Raw genomic sequence first — 14,883 nt, 5'->3', positions numbered from 1 at the left:
GTGATTAAGGTGGAAGGGGATGGCAGCACTTGCTCTTGGCACGGACATTAGCTACGACTTGTGGACATAAACTATGTCTCATAGTTGTAGATCGTTAACGAATGCTTTTCTCCGTGCCATCTTAGATGCAGTGAACTGTACAGTATGAAACATCTGGATCGGATCTGTGGATTTATCAAATCTCAGATCACACCTCACACACAGCTGGTACCGTCTTTAAAAGCTCAGAGTGGCAGCTGATTCATATTTGTTTTGGGATTAAAACATAGGCTCATTGTTATTCTAGATCTTGAGACTTTAAAAGCTTACCTTTTCAATCTAAATTAACTAATGATAACTGAGATTCAATTATTCCAGAGGACCTAGAGCACATTTTGCAAGTGCCAGAGAGGAAGGTATCTTCAGCGCCGCATTTCTAACTCTACATTCAATATCTTTATTTTCCTCAGCTCATGAAATAGTTTTTTCAGTCGTGTTTGTGTATCTGTGGAGACTGGTTTAGATCTGACCTTGAATGAATGCGCCCGGTCCTGGAGGCCACTGCGCTGCCGGTCCCTCAGAACCAGGCCGACGGGAAAGTACTTGAAATAGAAAACCTTAAAGGTCATCCACAGAACGAGCAGGCCTTCCCTTCCTTTACCCGTTCATCTCAAACCAGATGGAATGAAATACGTTTTCTATTGCTTCTTATTTGATGGCTGATGCCTGTGAAGTGTTGTTGGAGATTGCAGGTCGTGCAACACAGGAAACTGGTCAACCAACAGTACATCTCTAAATGGGGTCAAATTGTAGAATGTGTTGAATGCCACATTACGAGTTCGAAATGTATTTTTTAACCAGTGTCAATGCCTAAAATCTGGTATTTTTAAATGCATAGTGCTTCAGCTCACATTTCTCTCTAAAGGGTTGAGCTGTCGTGATTAAATCCCCTTGTTGAAAGTGCTCCACCTTTCAAGGTGGACATGGAGCATAGTGGGACTCCCTATGGAGGCTAGGTGTATATGTTTTGGGCTCAAGGACAACCCTTTGATTAATATCAGAAGACATGGGGGTGCAGTCCTCAATGGGTTTGCATGGATTGGACCCGACAAAGAAACACTTAAGTCAAGTATTAGTTCAGAGGTATTATACCTCCAGACCCGCGATAGCTGCAGCTGAAGCCATGTTTTCAGGTTGAACCATTTTTATGAACATGATATCTCAAGAGCTTCTTCAGGGAATTTGATCAAATGTTCAGTTGGACTGGGACTTCACAAAGTGCAGTTTTATCTTATGAACACAAAATCTCAAGAACAACTTGAGGGCATTTTATAAGATTATTTATCTATTTCTAGATTTTAATGTTGCATCTGCAAAACCACTGTAGACTGAACATAAACGGTAAGATATAACACTTACAGAGCATTGGATGTGGGTGGTGTAATTAAAAGTTTCACATGTTTAAAAATAACAACTTGTGTTCACAACAACGTTACTAACACTGAGCTGAAAGGTGAGAAATTACATCACACCCTCCTGAGAAACATGCATTATCTGTGGGGGAGGACATGTTTTCCTTTCTACAGCTGTTTGTCTCAGCTGTATTCCTCTAACCTGGTTTACTTGCACTGTTTCAAACACTTTAAGTTACGTGGAAACTCATTTCCTGGCCGTCTCGGGCTCCGCTTCGACGCTCCAAACCGAGCCGGGCATGCAGCAGACAGTCAGACGTCACTTTAGATGTGAGGAGTCTCCGTCACTCTCGGAACGCTGCCATCATAGGAATCTGACCTTGTGGGTGTCACAGCGGCTCAATCACGCTGTCTCGCTTCCTCTCCTCTGCTTCCTCTTGCGACCTGACAGGGAACAGGAACGGGATCTCCCCCCCGCGCCCCCCCAACCCTTCATCCTCCCAAAATCCTTCAGTGGTGTTTGCTGCTCTTTCCTTCCAAAAGAGTGTGTGTGTGTGTGTGTGTGTGTGTGTGTGTGTGTGTGTGTGTGTGTGTGTGTGTGTGTGTGTGTGTGTGTGTGTGTGTGTGTGTGTGTGTGTGTGTGTGTGTGTGTGTGTGTGTGTGTGTGTGTGTGTGTGTGTGTGTGTGTGTGTGTGTGTTTGTTTCCCTGTAGAAAATTCTTTTAGCAATTAAGAGAACAACCACCAAGACTCAGACGTCACCCTGTGCGATTATTGGCCTCTCTGCCATGTCTGCTCATCTTTTCTTCACTGCCACACAATCTGTCAGGTCTGTGTGGCACAAGTCAACTATACTAAGGTTCTGGATGCAGCGGGGGGTAGACTGTGATTGATTGATCCCTCCTTAATATGACAGCCATTATGTTTGTTCTGACAGCTCAGTGTTAAGGAATGGACGTAGTGGTGTCTGAAGCCGCTGGGTTGTGTTACTAACTTCATTTAGACCTCTTTCCTTCTCTTCCCTTCTCTTCCCTTCTCCTCTCTTCATTTCTATATTTTGCTGCATCCATGGTCCGGCAGATGTTACAGTATGTTCCTGACAGAGTTTGTGTTTTGTGCTGGAAGATCGATATGATGTAACACAGACCTGGGTTGCCAAGGTTGTTCTGTCACATTGTGAGGAAAGTGTTTGTCCCACTGAGACCATACAGGGGGAAAGGGAGCGGAGGTGTTGCATGTGTTGCTGTGGCAGTCGCCATCACTCTCCACATTCAATAATACCTGAGACAGAGGTGGTTAACCAGACCTCACAGTGACTCAGCTTGATTTACACAGGAGTCAGTCTGAGCTCATTGCTGTGTTTCTATTAGAGAAATGTCTGGTGCTATAACTCAGCTCTATCAGAGAGGCCAGTGGCAATGTGCATGTTGGTCTCGTTCTGTGTGAAGCATTTGTGAGCTGATTAAAAGCACTGAAAGTATTTTTCACTCATGCAGCAGTCGAACACACTGTTGATGTTCTTTTCTAAGACTGAAAGAAAAGTTGTAAGGAAAGTTCGTCCAAACTCTGTTTTCTGTTTCTTTTGCTTTTGTCCAGTTCATCCTAAACCAGCTCCACAGGGTTTGGGTCAGGAGACTGTGCTGCCTCTCAGTCATTTGATGCCGATCCCTGGTTCTTCTAAAGCTTTGGGTCATTATCTCACTGACGGTTGAACACCTCAACTGTTTTCCTACATGCCCTTTCCTCCACCGTTCTGATAGCACAGAATGTGTACAGTATCCTGCAGCATTGTCACACATTAACACTCCCTTTGTACAGTCACCACTGTACAGGTAGGAACACCTGTAGGATTTGCCTGCTTTCATTTCCAAGGCTTCATATACTTTCACTGCTGCAGTAAACTTGTTGGTGTACAAACATGTAAATCCCTGATAAAGGCCATTTTCTATAATATATATTTATATATTTTTTATAGAATAGGCTGTTAACCATTTTCCTTTGGAAAGGAATTATTTAAAACTTTGACTCCAATCAAGAATCCTTAATTAAATCGTATTGAATGATGGGTGCATTTTTTTTTACACTGGATGTACTTAGTCAATACAAATTTAATTATTGTTTCTTTTGCAGTTGGCTGATATGATGATATAAAGAATACCTTAGAGAATACTGTAGATTCTTTTTTCTACATGGAGCCAGTCATAAAAAATAGGCCACAGTCCAGATGCTAGTGACAGTGGAATGTATGTTCCTTATAAAACTGCAGCATTGTCCCTACATTATTAAAAACCATTCATAAATGCATTGATGTGAACATGTAGCAGTGTATTGCTTTCATTTCATTCACTTTGTCATGTGGAGTTTTTCCATAATGCACAGCAGCTCATCGGAACATGAGTCACATACTGTACAAATCATCAAAACACGAAATGAGACAGGATCTGTTCTGAGATCAGGGTTCATCCCTTCAGGAGAGGTCCAGAGAATCAATGCCAAGTTTGACTGAAGCTGTTCTGGCAGCAAGGAGCAGCCAAACACATGAGTAAGACTTATGATGTTGGTTTTTACTTTGATTTGTCATTTGTCAGGCTGTGTTTGTGCATATTATTGCATTAGTGTTAGTTATCATCCCTAAAATATCATTTAAATCAGTTTTCTGAGACAAACATTGTCAAGGACAAAAAGCTGAACAAATGTTCCCCGTTTGTCAACAAGCCAGAACAGCACAAGCTAAAAGCATGACTCATGGAGTTTTTGTTGTTGAAAACAAGAGAGTCAAAAAATGCAAGCTCTGCATACAAAGAAAACTGCTATGTAAGTAACAACATGTAAACCCCTTTCAACATAAATTAGAAGTTGTGATATTTGCCCTGTTAGGACAATTAGCCGTGATATTGAGGAGACCTGTCCCCGGCTGGTGCTAATTGATGTTGTTTTATTCATTCCTCTCTCTGTAACACACTCGGCCGCGCTCTCTGGTGGAAAACACAACTGGCACGAAGCCCGACTATAGCATAAATTCAATCTGTTGAAAAACCTATTGAGAGCGATCTCTGTGGTCCTTTCTAATTGTCGGTGGTGTTTGTGGGGATTGCCACCAGATTGGCTCTGTGATGAATCAGTGTTTTAGGATAATTGTCTGTAGTTTGTGATTTTCACACAGTGCTGGGAAGTTGCCACCATGGCAATGCTACATACATGGTTGATTAATCTATCTCCTGTGCCTTGTGTTCCAGCTGTCAGGGTGGCTAATGTGTTTTTGTTTACATACCAACAGTAGTTCAGTGAATTTAAAATGAATGAGGCCGCCCACAGGATGGATTCTCAGAAGGAGAGAAGGAAAAATACATGTAATACAGTAACTACAGTAGATGGGAGGTAGTGAACAAAAATAAATAATGGCCCGATATAAGCACAGCGTGAAATTCCAATGCAGTCATCAAGAATGTCATCTTCAAAAGGGGAGCACGTGGTATTGCGGTCGCTATGAATTTATTCACCGCATCAAATAATATTGCTACGAGGCCGAATAATTACATTGCAGTGCATGTGTGCAATTTATTCTGCTCCGAGGCAGATGCAGCACCAGCTGCTTGGAGGACCTCAGCCGTCTTCAGATGAAATGAAAAGAGCTGGAGAGAAGGAGGGGATTTTTGACAGAGCAGGTGGCCATGAGAGTGAGGGAAAGAACACAGAGCCAGGTGACTCCAGGAGAGAGGTGGATGGAGCTGAAAAGACGAGGGAAAGATGTTCAGTTACCTAAGAAAAACGGAAACGTTTCCAATCTGAGAGAAGATGCAGGGATATTTGATGCACGTCATCTTTAATCACTCCAAAAGCAGCAAAACAATGTCAAGAGCGCGTGTGCATCTGCCACTGAGGCTGTGACTGCAGCAGCAGTTCAGTGATCTGACACAAACACACACTACGGTGAACAAATTGAGACCAAGACACAATCAAAACAAACCACTTTTGATGAATCTTGGGCATTAGAAGCCTTTTCACTGCGATCTCCATGATTGTAGTGTGTAAACATTGAGCATTAAACAATAGAAGAAGAAAAGAAGGGTTAACTGAGATGCCCCGACAACAAGGGCGTTGATTCGGTGCATTTGAATTAGTGTTGAGTGCCTGAACTAGTTGATGCCAGTGGTTCTAATGTAAATACTACTACTTGCATACCAACGTCAGAAACACAAACCAAGTGAAAGTAAAGGTAGATACAGCCTACAAACGAAAGTTCTAAATTGCAATGAGTAAACAAATATAATTGTATCAAATAAAACAATGTTACAAAACGTATGAAGCTGAAATCGCACCAGGGTTCAGACTTTCAGGTGTGAAAACGCCTTAACTCTCAAAATGAATCACTCATGAAATGAAGCTTGTTATTATAGCAACAGATACAAGTGTATTTGTCTTCTGCTGATGTGGAGTGCTTCGGCTCATGAGTGCTGGCTCTCTTTAAGAGCACTTAGCTGTATTCCTCACAAGGTCAGCTGCTGAGCAAGTTGACAAGTTTAGAGACATTGAGAATGATAATGTTCTTTGAGAGAGTTAATACATTCTAGTGCGATGCTGCCGTGACACATGGAAACCTCATTTTTTCCCAGAAATGTGCAAGTCATCGTAGTATCTCGAGTCATGATGGACATTTAAAGTATCCACTTAATAATAAGCCTTTATTAGGCTGAAATGACTGTCAAAGAAATCAAAGGAAGAAAGCGATGATTTTATGGTTAGCGTCGAGGTTCTGTCTGAGCAGCGTGAGCTCCAGGAGCTGCACTTCAAAGAAAAAGGAGCGAGCCATTAGCTCACAGGCTCCCATTTCACTACAGAACTATTTCCTGGTCCAAATAAAAGGCACATCTGTCCACCGGGGATCAGTGTCACTAGGTCCCACTGCTCCCAATCCTCTCTAAATAGGTGCTCGCTGGCTGCTTCTGGCTGGCGCTTGCAACAGCAGTGACTTGAGGAAAATAATTGGGATGCCAGTAAATCGCCCTCACCAGTTGCTGATAATAAAGCTCTCCTCAACGAAATACCCCGAAGACGTTTCGTCTGCTGGATAATTTATATGCCGCTCTCACATAAACAAGTTACCTTTAAATAAGTAATGGGGCCCTAATTAGCTTCAGAGCGTCACTCTGTTTTTTTTTCTTTAAAAACAAGGATGCTTTGTGTGAGGCTTATGAGAAGTGAGGAAAAACAAATGGGAGGGCGGTAGAAACGGGAACAACTGGACCCACAGAGAACTCGTCACAGTTAATCATCCTAACATTATATGATTTATTTGATTGGGTCGGGGACCATGAAATAACCTCATCATTTGTTGATCAGATTATTCCAAATGATTAAAAGAGATTATCTCTGAGGTGAGCTGCTTAAAAGACTGCAATCCTCAATATCCTAATTTTAGCACAGGCAGTATATAATGTGTGTGTGTGAGCTTCTAGGGCAAACAATGTCACGGCGTCCTTACGTAACCTATATGAGAACATTTGAGAACATTAGACTAAATAATCAGATGGATTAGGCTTGAATTATTAGAGTTGTTCTAATCTGAGCATCTGCACGTCTCAATTTAAAAAGACAAAGAAGTCTCAAAGTTAAATGGAACGCTCATTACATAATTTGCGATTTTCTTTGTTTCCCGTGGCTGCGTTTCCTCCGACCCTCTGACACGCGGAGCTCTTCAATCACAAGTTGAGTGGGAAATGGACAAATGCCAAATCGAGGATGAATTGTTGCCAGGAAGTGTTATCCCAGCAGGACTGTTTAAACTGTGGCATTTTTCACTCCACCGCAGAATGATTAAAAGCTTCGGGTCTTTGAACTCGCACTTGTTTGTTTTTGAATGATTTTCTGTAGGTTTCTCCAGGGATTCACCTGCACCACTCGTCCTTTGGTGAGCGGCACACTATGCAAACTGATAACATGAATGTCATTGATACCAAGCAGCACGGACACATGCAGGGACTAAGTCACTAAAGGGACATATCAGCAAGAATTATCTGCAAAAGTCTGTGAGAGTTATCTCTAATGAGGTATTGGGCGAATCTGGTGTTCAGAGATTTGCTCAAGAGCACTGCGGACACAGCATAAATCTACAATGTGAGAAGGAAACTTGGAGTGCAACAAACATTTTTAACTCTAAATTAATAAACTGATAATTCTTTAGCTTAATCGAGTGATATATAGATCAGCAAATGTTAAAAAGTAATAATCACAATTTCGACATTAAAGCTGCAAATGAACATCCTCGTTTTCTAGGAAGTTGAACCAGCACCTCGGATGTTTAACAATGAATGGATCGTCTGAATTAATGGATATGTATTTGTTTATTATTCAGGTGTATTGTGCGATAACTTGATTTAACCCCTAAGCTGCTTTCAGACCCACTGACCTCCGCAGCTCCTCCGTGTTTGTTGCTGCTGTGAACACGTCTGTGCAGACAAACCTCCGGCTGTGTTGTGCATGTGTGAAAGGGGAACTCACGGGTAAACACCGTGGCCAATTCTCTGAAAACGGCTTTAGTCTCCAGCTGCCCCCGAGCTCCCAGCTAAAACACACCTTTAATACCAGTTGGCCATACATCACAAAAAAGTGGGTCATTACAGAACCGGTGTGTCTCTGCACCTGTTAATTCATTAATTTGATTTATTTCCTGAGCCGTCATCTCAATGCTGAGCTTGCGTTTCCCTGCACATGAATCATATTCAGCGTCTCCAGTGGAACACGAGCTCTGTGCATTCCTCTTCACAACTCCCCTACCTCATTACACACATGAGCTCTGACACATTAACATTAGCACTTCCCTCATGCATGCTTGACACCCACATGGAACACTCCTCCTACTAACACACCGACACACTGGAGACTCATTAATTAACTGGCTGGCAGAGGGACCCCCCCTCTCCCCCCATCCTCCATCCCTCTTTTGGACAACACAACACATGGACAAGTCACATTATCCCTGTGACACCGATAGCCAGGGGTTTCAGGCAGCATAAGAAAAAACAAGAAGTCTGTGCTCGTAAGATGGGGAGAGGGGGTGAGTGAGAATGGAGACAACAACAAAATGAGAGAACACAGGCGTTCAGCAGCCGGAGAAAATAAGAGGGAAAGAATGACATAAACCAATGAGAATGAGGGAATGTATTATTTATAGTCTCGCTGATTAAATAAAGTTTCACAAGCGGTAAGGTAACAGCGATCCAGAGGAGGAAAAGCTGGGTTCTCTTTTTGTCACAACAGAATAAACAGCTGTGTATAGATTGGGAGAGAATGCCACCGAGTCCCAAAGGGCTCAACACCTCTTTCCTCACTGTTATAATACCACAGTGTCGTAAGTGGTACCAGGGCAATGCGTATCAAGGCTTGTTTTAGATTTCAGAGGAGAGGGAAAGGGCACGGGCGTGGACGTGCAGTGACATTTAGAGAGGCGGGTGGCCCTGTGGAAACTGGAGGGACTGAGTTGTGGGACTTCATTGTGAAATCTTGGTTATTTGCACAATATAAAGTTTCATTTAATTTAAATGAGCATATCGTATGTCTCTCAGTAGGCATTAACATTTTTTCTCCCACTCGATATCAGCGTATCATAGTGTGGCATGACAAACTAAAATAAAAAAAAGTAATAACCTCCCTTCATAATATAGGTTTTAAAATGTTATATTTTCCTCTTAGTGGTGCTGATGGACTTTTAGGAGCCGGCCCATTTAGTCTAATTGATGCACCTATGAAACTACAGGCCCTATATTTAACCCAGAATGAAATTTCAAAATGCTCCCATGTTTGTGTTTCTTACAGTTTTCTTTTTACCATGTGTTACTTGCCACAGGCACATACATATGTCCATTATGCCACAAATGACAATACCATATGTTCAATATATGCATCACGTATGAATTCCCTGGCACTCCGCATGCCCCTTGCTTCTGTTCATGGGTGCAAAATCATGCATTGCTCATAAATTTGAATAAAAGCCTCTCATGAATCACACATAAGGTGCTGTCTTGGTTTGTCAGGAACATAAAAACGAAAAAGAGTTGTTTATGTGGGCAGTTAACAGGGCAAATACATCCACTTCCTGACTGTACTGCATAGATTTAACAGAGATGAGATGAGCGGAGTACACGTCACATGACCTGTCAGGCAAAAACCAAATAAAGGCATTTATATAGCATTAACTGCTGTGTACAGAGCAAACAGCTCTTCTAGACTGAGACTTATGAGCCTCTCTGAGCCTTGACCTTTTTTTATAAATAAAAAGTGTTTGCAGTTGACAAACATACATGATCTTCGTAGAGATTATATTCGGTTGATGTTCAGATTTTTCCCACATGTGACTTATGTATTTAATACATGTATTTACATATGTCCACAGGCTATTTGCCAGATACATATGTTCAGATTTTACCGGTATTCCGTGTACATATACAGATGTGTGTAAAGGATGAATTGGCTTTACCCACACTAATGCTAATGGTTTTCATATGGTGTGGGGGATTAGGTGGGATTGACCCATCAATCCACCCTTTAACCCAGCTTTTCATCTCACTGACAATCCATTACACTACATTAAATGGCAGTGAAAGCTGCCAGGGGAAGAATGCTTCCATTCACAGCTTTGTAGCGGCGCACAAAAGTCACGGAGAAAGAGAAGTGACATGAGTTAAGTGCTTTTTGGATACACGATACATGCCAGGTGCACTTGCCTGCTTGAGCGACTTGGAGCAATTACATTTTTTTTCCTAAACCGAGAGCATTTCCTCGACTCGTCATTTAAAAGTGAGTGTAAAGGTTTAGTTCTTCGAATTGTACATCGATGAAAAGTTAAAGAAAAGCACTCAACCCTTAGACTCCTTAAAAAATCAATTTCCTTCTTTAACTGAGTGCGCGTCTCCCAGGAATCATGATGTTTTTAGTGTCAGGGTGTTGCTCGATGTCTTTCTTCCTCCCTTACTTTGCCGCTCCCTTAATTGCTTGTTAAACTCTGTCGAGATCCCTGCCCCGGGTTCGATAGTCATCAGTCATTCTAATTGGTCCAAAAGAAAACAAAGAAATGCACATCTTCCCAAGAGATTTTCCCCAGCGATATTGACCTGACTAACGAGACGAGTTAGAAGCTCTGCTCGGATTGGCACAGGAAATTGTTCCGATAGGTAAATAGTTGAATCCAGCTCTTCCATTCACTCCATGTAGACAACAGTCTTTTGTTCCCATCCTCATGAATCCATTCTGCAACACCTGGACACAGCAGAATCATTTCCAAAGCTTCAGCCTCGATGACCCACTAACATGTTTATGTCCGACGTCTCCCCTTCGAGAATCTCTTATTGAATCCTGTCCCACCGAGAGCACAACAGAGGCGGATCGGGCAGGGTTGTGTGTTTGCCGTTTGAAAGGCCAGGGAAGCAGCTGCCGAGGCCCCGTGGCAGGTGTGACAGTGAAGCAAAGCAGGATGGCGGGGAACATCTGCTTAAGTGCTCTCCAACTCATGAAAAGAGATGAGAGGTGAGCTTGGAAGGGAGTCAGTGGCTTGTAAAATGTCAATCCCGAGGAGCATGGTTCAAACAAATCTGTGACCCAGGTTTCACACAGGTGTGAGCACCTTAACACGCTTTTTTTCATGTTCAGTAGCTTTTTCAAAACATCCCTTCTGTTCTCGATTGCACGTGTTGTTGTGTGTCTGAAGAACCTGATGTTAGTGAGTTTCCAGGAAAATAAGAGAGATGAAATAGAGATAGAAGCAAGCACCTTAAATATATACATTTGAAGGTATATTAGCTGTTAATAATTGTTTGTCCCGCATTCTATATTTTGATCAAGTCAATCTTTGACAGTGCAGTGTACACAAAGCACCTTCAAAGCACATTCGTTGTTGTAACTACAAATTTATTTTCCTACAAAGCATTACTTCTGATATCTGATTGTGTAGCGTTGGCCAGAGCGAGAACAATTTGACAATATATCACGGTGGAAAAGTCCCACAAGCAAGATGCTGACATCTACCATCCGTAAGACTTCACTTTCAACGGGTGGCACCGGTGCTGCCTATTACAACACCACTAATATCATAAAGCATTTGAAGAACCATCACAGGAAAGAGCACGATGACAAATGGATTTGTGTTCTTTTTCAGTTACGACAAAAAGGTGACAAAAGAAGGTATATGGCATTCATTCTCTGTATTTGTTTTTCAAAGGGTTTAACGTGAGTCGGGTCGTATAACGATAAAAGTAACATGAATGTTATCCTCAGCATATTCATGGTCAAATGGCTGCTACCTTTTGCTTTTGCTTATTCTTACTGCAGCTGGTGAATCACAGCTATTTTCACAAAATTATAGAAGATCAGCAAGCGATTTTGCGACTTACTGCAGTATGTGCATTAATGTACTCCAGTGTGTGTGTGACAGTATCGAACCCTGTTCCAAAAATGAACCAATAGGCACCAATGCTAAATTGTTTTCTGCTTTTGAGGATAATTGTTTTGTTCAACTCTCTGTTCTTTTCTTTGCAGGGAACACAGAGAAGATCAAGATTGATGCAACAGATGGAAAAAATTCAATGGCAGTTAAGAGGCGATTTAGTTACCACAACCTCAGCCCCGTTGATTTAACTACAAATACCTCTACACAGTCAGCTAATGTGATTGTTTCACATTGAGTGATAGGATGAGGCTTAGAGTAACATTACATACTGCTGCTTTCTAGCAGATGTAATGGGTCATAACCGTCCAGCTCACACGCTGCTGATTTACTGCTGACCTAGATGAAAGGAGCGAGAGAGATTTATTGAGGCTTTATTGGACATAAATAAAGTCTGTTTTTAAAGACACTTTCTCATTATGGCCTCCATCAATGTTGACTTTGTGCTTGATGAGGAGTATTTGCGATCTGGTACGTGTGCATACTTGTTCCTGAAGTGACACCAAATCATGGCTGTGAACATCGAGTTGCATGTGCAGTACATCCTGCAGGTGGAGTAGCAGGAGCGGCATCTCACATTAGCTCCATCGTGCAGATGGATTCATCCAAGTCAACAATGACACCATCCAGCAGCAATGAGGCAGCATTCATTCTTTCTGCTTCTTTAACATTTTTAAACATTTGGCAAAAGTCAATGTCACTGCAAATCTCATTCTTTCCCATTTTCTTTGACATGAACTGGATCTCTCGACCTTCTGCGTTGCACCATCGTCACATGATTCAATAATTGTTTAACATCGTCACCTGCTAATTCAAACACTTAATTTAAATCAAATGGTCATTTCATATTGTATCGTTAAGAGAGTGATTAAACATTAGGAGAGTAAAATGTGCATTAAATGAATTAAAGGAAAGGAAAGAGAAATAAAGAGTCGGTGAAAGCTGTCTCTTGCAGCTCAAAGTAATCATTAGATGAAAGGAAGACTAGTCATGTCGAGTGGCTCATGGGTTTTGAGATATTTGCAATCCCATCATGAGAGGAAACAGTTTGGACCTGAGTTCCCTCCTGACTTCATGCCTTCCTTACTAATTAGATATGTTTTGTCATGTCATTTCGCATGTTGCATCATGATCCACATGCAATATTGACACAATGTTCTCGACAGAATTGTTTTCCTAAACTAGTTTTACTTCCCATGTTCAGATAACAAAAGTTTTTTGTGATTTTGCAGCACAAAATGCATTTATATGGTTAACTGTGACATAGACAACGTGTCCACGCAGGGCGGAGAGATGGGCCGATCCATCACTCATGGATAAACATTATATTAGACTCTGTATAGATGCAGCTTCTGTCCAGAACCTGTGGGCCATGTGTCAGACTTGAATTATGGCCCTCGTCTCAGCTGCCAAGCACCTCAATGAAAATCGTTTCATGGGAGCTGATATCTATCGATCAGGGGTGATCTCAAAGCCTGACTATTAAAGTGGTCCTAAACATGAGCGTGCAGTCAGAGTCACCTCCCCTTCAACTTGAGAAATGACTCTGCTGCTTCAAAGTTTGAGTCTCATCATTTAAACATTTAAAACATAAGTTAGTGAGATGTAAACTAAGTGTAGCTTACAGGCAAGCTGATTCACGTCCTCCTCCATGACGCCTATTGACTTTATGTTCTTAGGATAAAGATCCTGTACAAGTACTGAACAGCTTCCATTCTGTAGTAGAAAAAAATTACCCTAATGAATGGTTCTTGGAGTGCTGCAAATGTACTGTCTGAACCGAGGACCAGTACAAAAGCATCCACAATGAGCTGCACCACAGAGACCATGGTGTGATCCTCACTGCTAATCACTGAGGAGCGATCAGCAGCAGGAGGGTGCGCTGCAGTCAGGGTTTGATCCTGAAAGACCCAGACCTGGATAATTAATCTTTTTGAAGTGCTGGCAGATTGATTAGCCAAAATAGATTGCAGGTGATATGGAACCTGGTTGTTGCAATGAACCATAATGTCTGCATTATTTCATTTAGTTCCGCTTAATGTGCGAACGCCACGGCACCTTCACATTTCCTGGCTTAGAAAATTAATCGGAGGCTCCCCCGGACTCATACATCATGGTCTGAATATGTTAGTCTGGGTTGTAAGTCACATTTTTTAACTTCACAGGCAGAAGGAAACACTTTCCAGGTTCCAGACTCACCCTCACCTCATCCTGGAGCATTGCCCCTTGTTTTCAGAGGGTAAAGCTTCACCTTGTGCATGCATGATACTTCCATTCAAAATGTATAAAGTGTTTTACACAAAACGTTTTTTATATTCATAAATGTTGTATAGTTTTTGAAAAGGGCCGGCCTGTCACTGGTTCCCATTCATTTCCATATGATATGAAAAACAATGATCAGACTCAGGAAACTAAGAGTTGTGTACTAACTTACAGTGAACATCAAGTATTACCTGTTATCACTGCGTAATCGTTTCAGGATACCTCAACTATAAGGTATAACAAATACCCACAAAACTGCAAAAGATTATAAATCTGAGGCAGATCAGTTATTTCAGACACTTCCTCACTTTGTTTACACAGTACATCAGCATTATATAGAAAGATATTTAATTTTATATTGTATAATTAAATAGATTTAATTATTGTAAATAATTATTGATATTGTTGCAGTGGCCAGCATTCATTAGGGACAAAAATTGGGGATAACAACTTTTGAGGAGATTTCAGCCCGTTTTTATTTTCTAGTTTCCTGGTGTGCACACCCACTTACTTAAACCTTTGTCTTTGATCGGTACAGTGACACCTGTCCTTTTCATGCTTGTTATGAAACTGGAAACTTGTGATTCATCAGGGTATGTCTTTTGTGTCCCTCTAAAGTCAAGGCAATCATTTATAATTCTTCTCTTTATCTATTCTTAACATAAAATAATCTTGACTGAGGCAATCATGTATCAAAGTGTTGTAACAGTGTTTTCTGGGAAATAAAGGAAGTGTTTTTATTGGCCTCAGATAAACAAGCTGATGGATCTAAACTATGACAGCAGGGAACCAACTG

At 41.5% G+C, this 14,883-nt stretch overlaps 1 long non-coding RNA gene across 1 annotated transcript in view; it reads left to right on the top strand.

Annotated features, from left to right (window-relative positions):
- The window catches only part of LOC133969315 (uncharacterized), a 115,063-nt gene extending 102,829 nt beyond the window's left edge, over positions 1 to 12,234 (top strand). Inside the window, exon 2 of the long non-coding RNA XR_009924195.1 lies at positions 11,918 to 12,234. This is a non-coding gene — a long non-coding RNA (uncharacterized LOC133969315). The remainder of the gene's footprint in view (positions 1 to 11,917) is intronic.
- Positions 12,235 to 14,883: the final 2,649 nt, after the last annotated feature.

Source organism: Platichthys flesus, chromosome 15 (genome assembly GCF_949316205.1).
Source record: "Platichthys flesus chromosome 15, fPlaFle2.1, whole genome shotgun sequence".
Classification (NCBI taxonomy): domain Eukaryota; kingdom Metazoa; phylum Chordata; class Actinopteri; order Pleuronectiformes; family Pleuronectidae; genus Platichthys; species Platichthys flesus.
The sequence above is the reverse complement of the archived record's forward strand: the minus strand, read 5'-3'. Positions and strand labels throughout refer to the sequence as shown.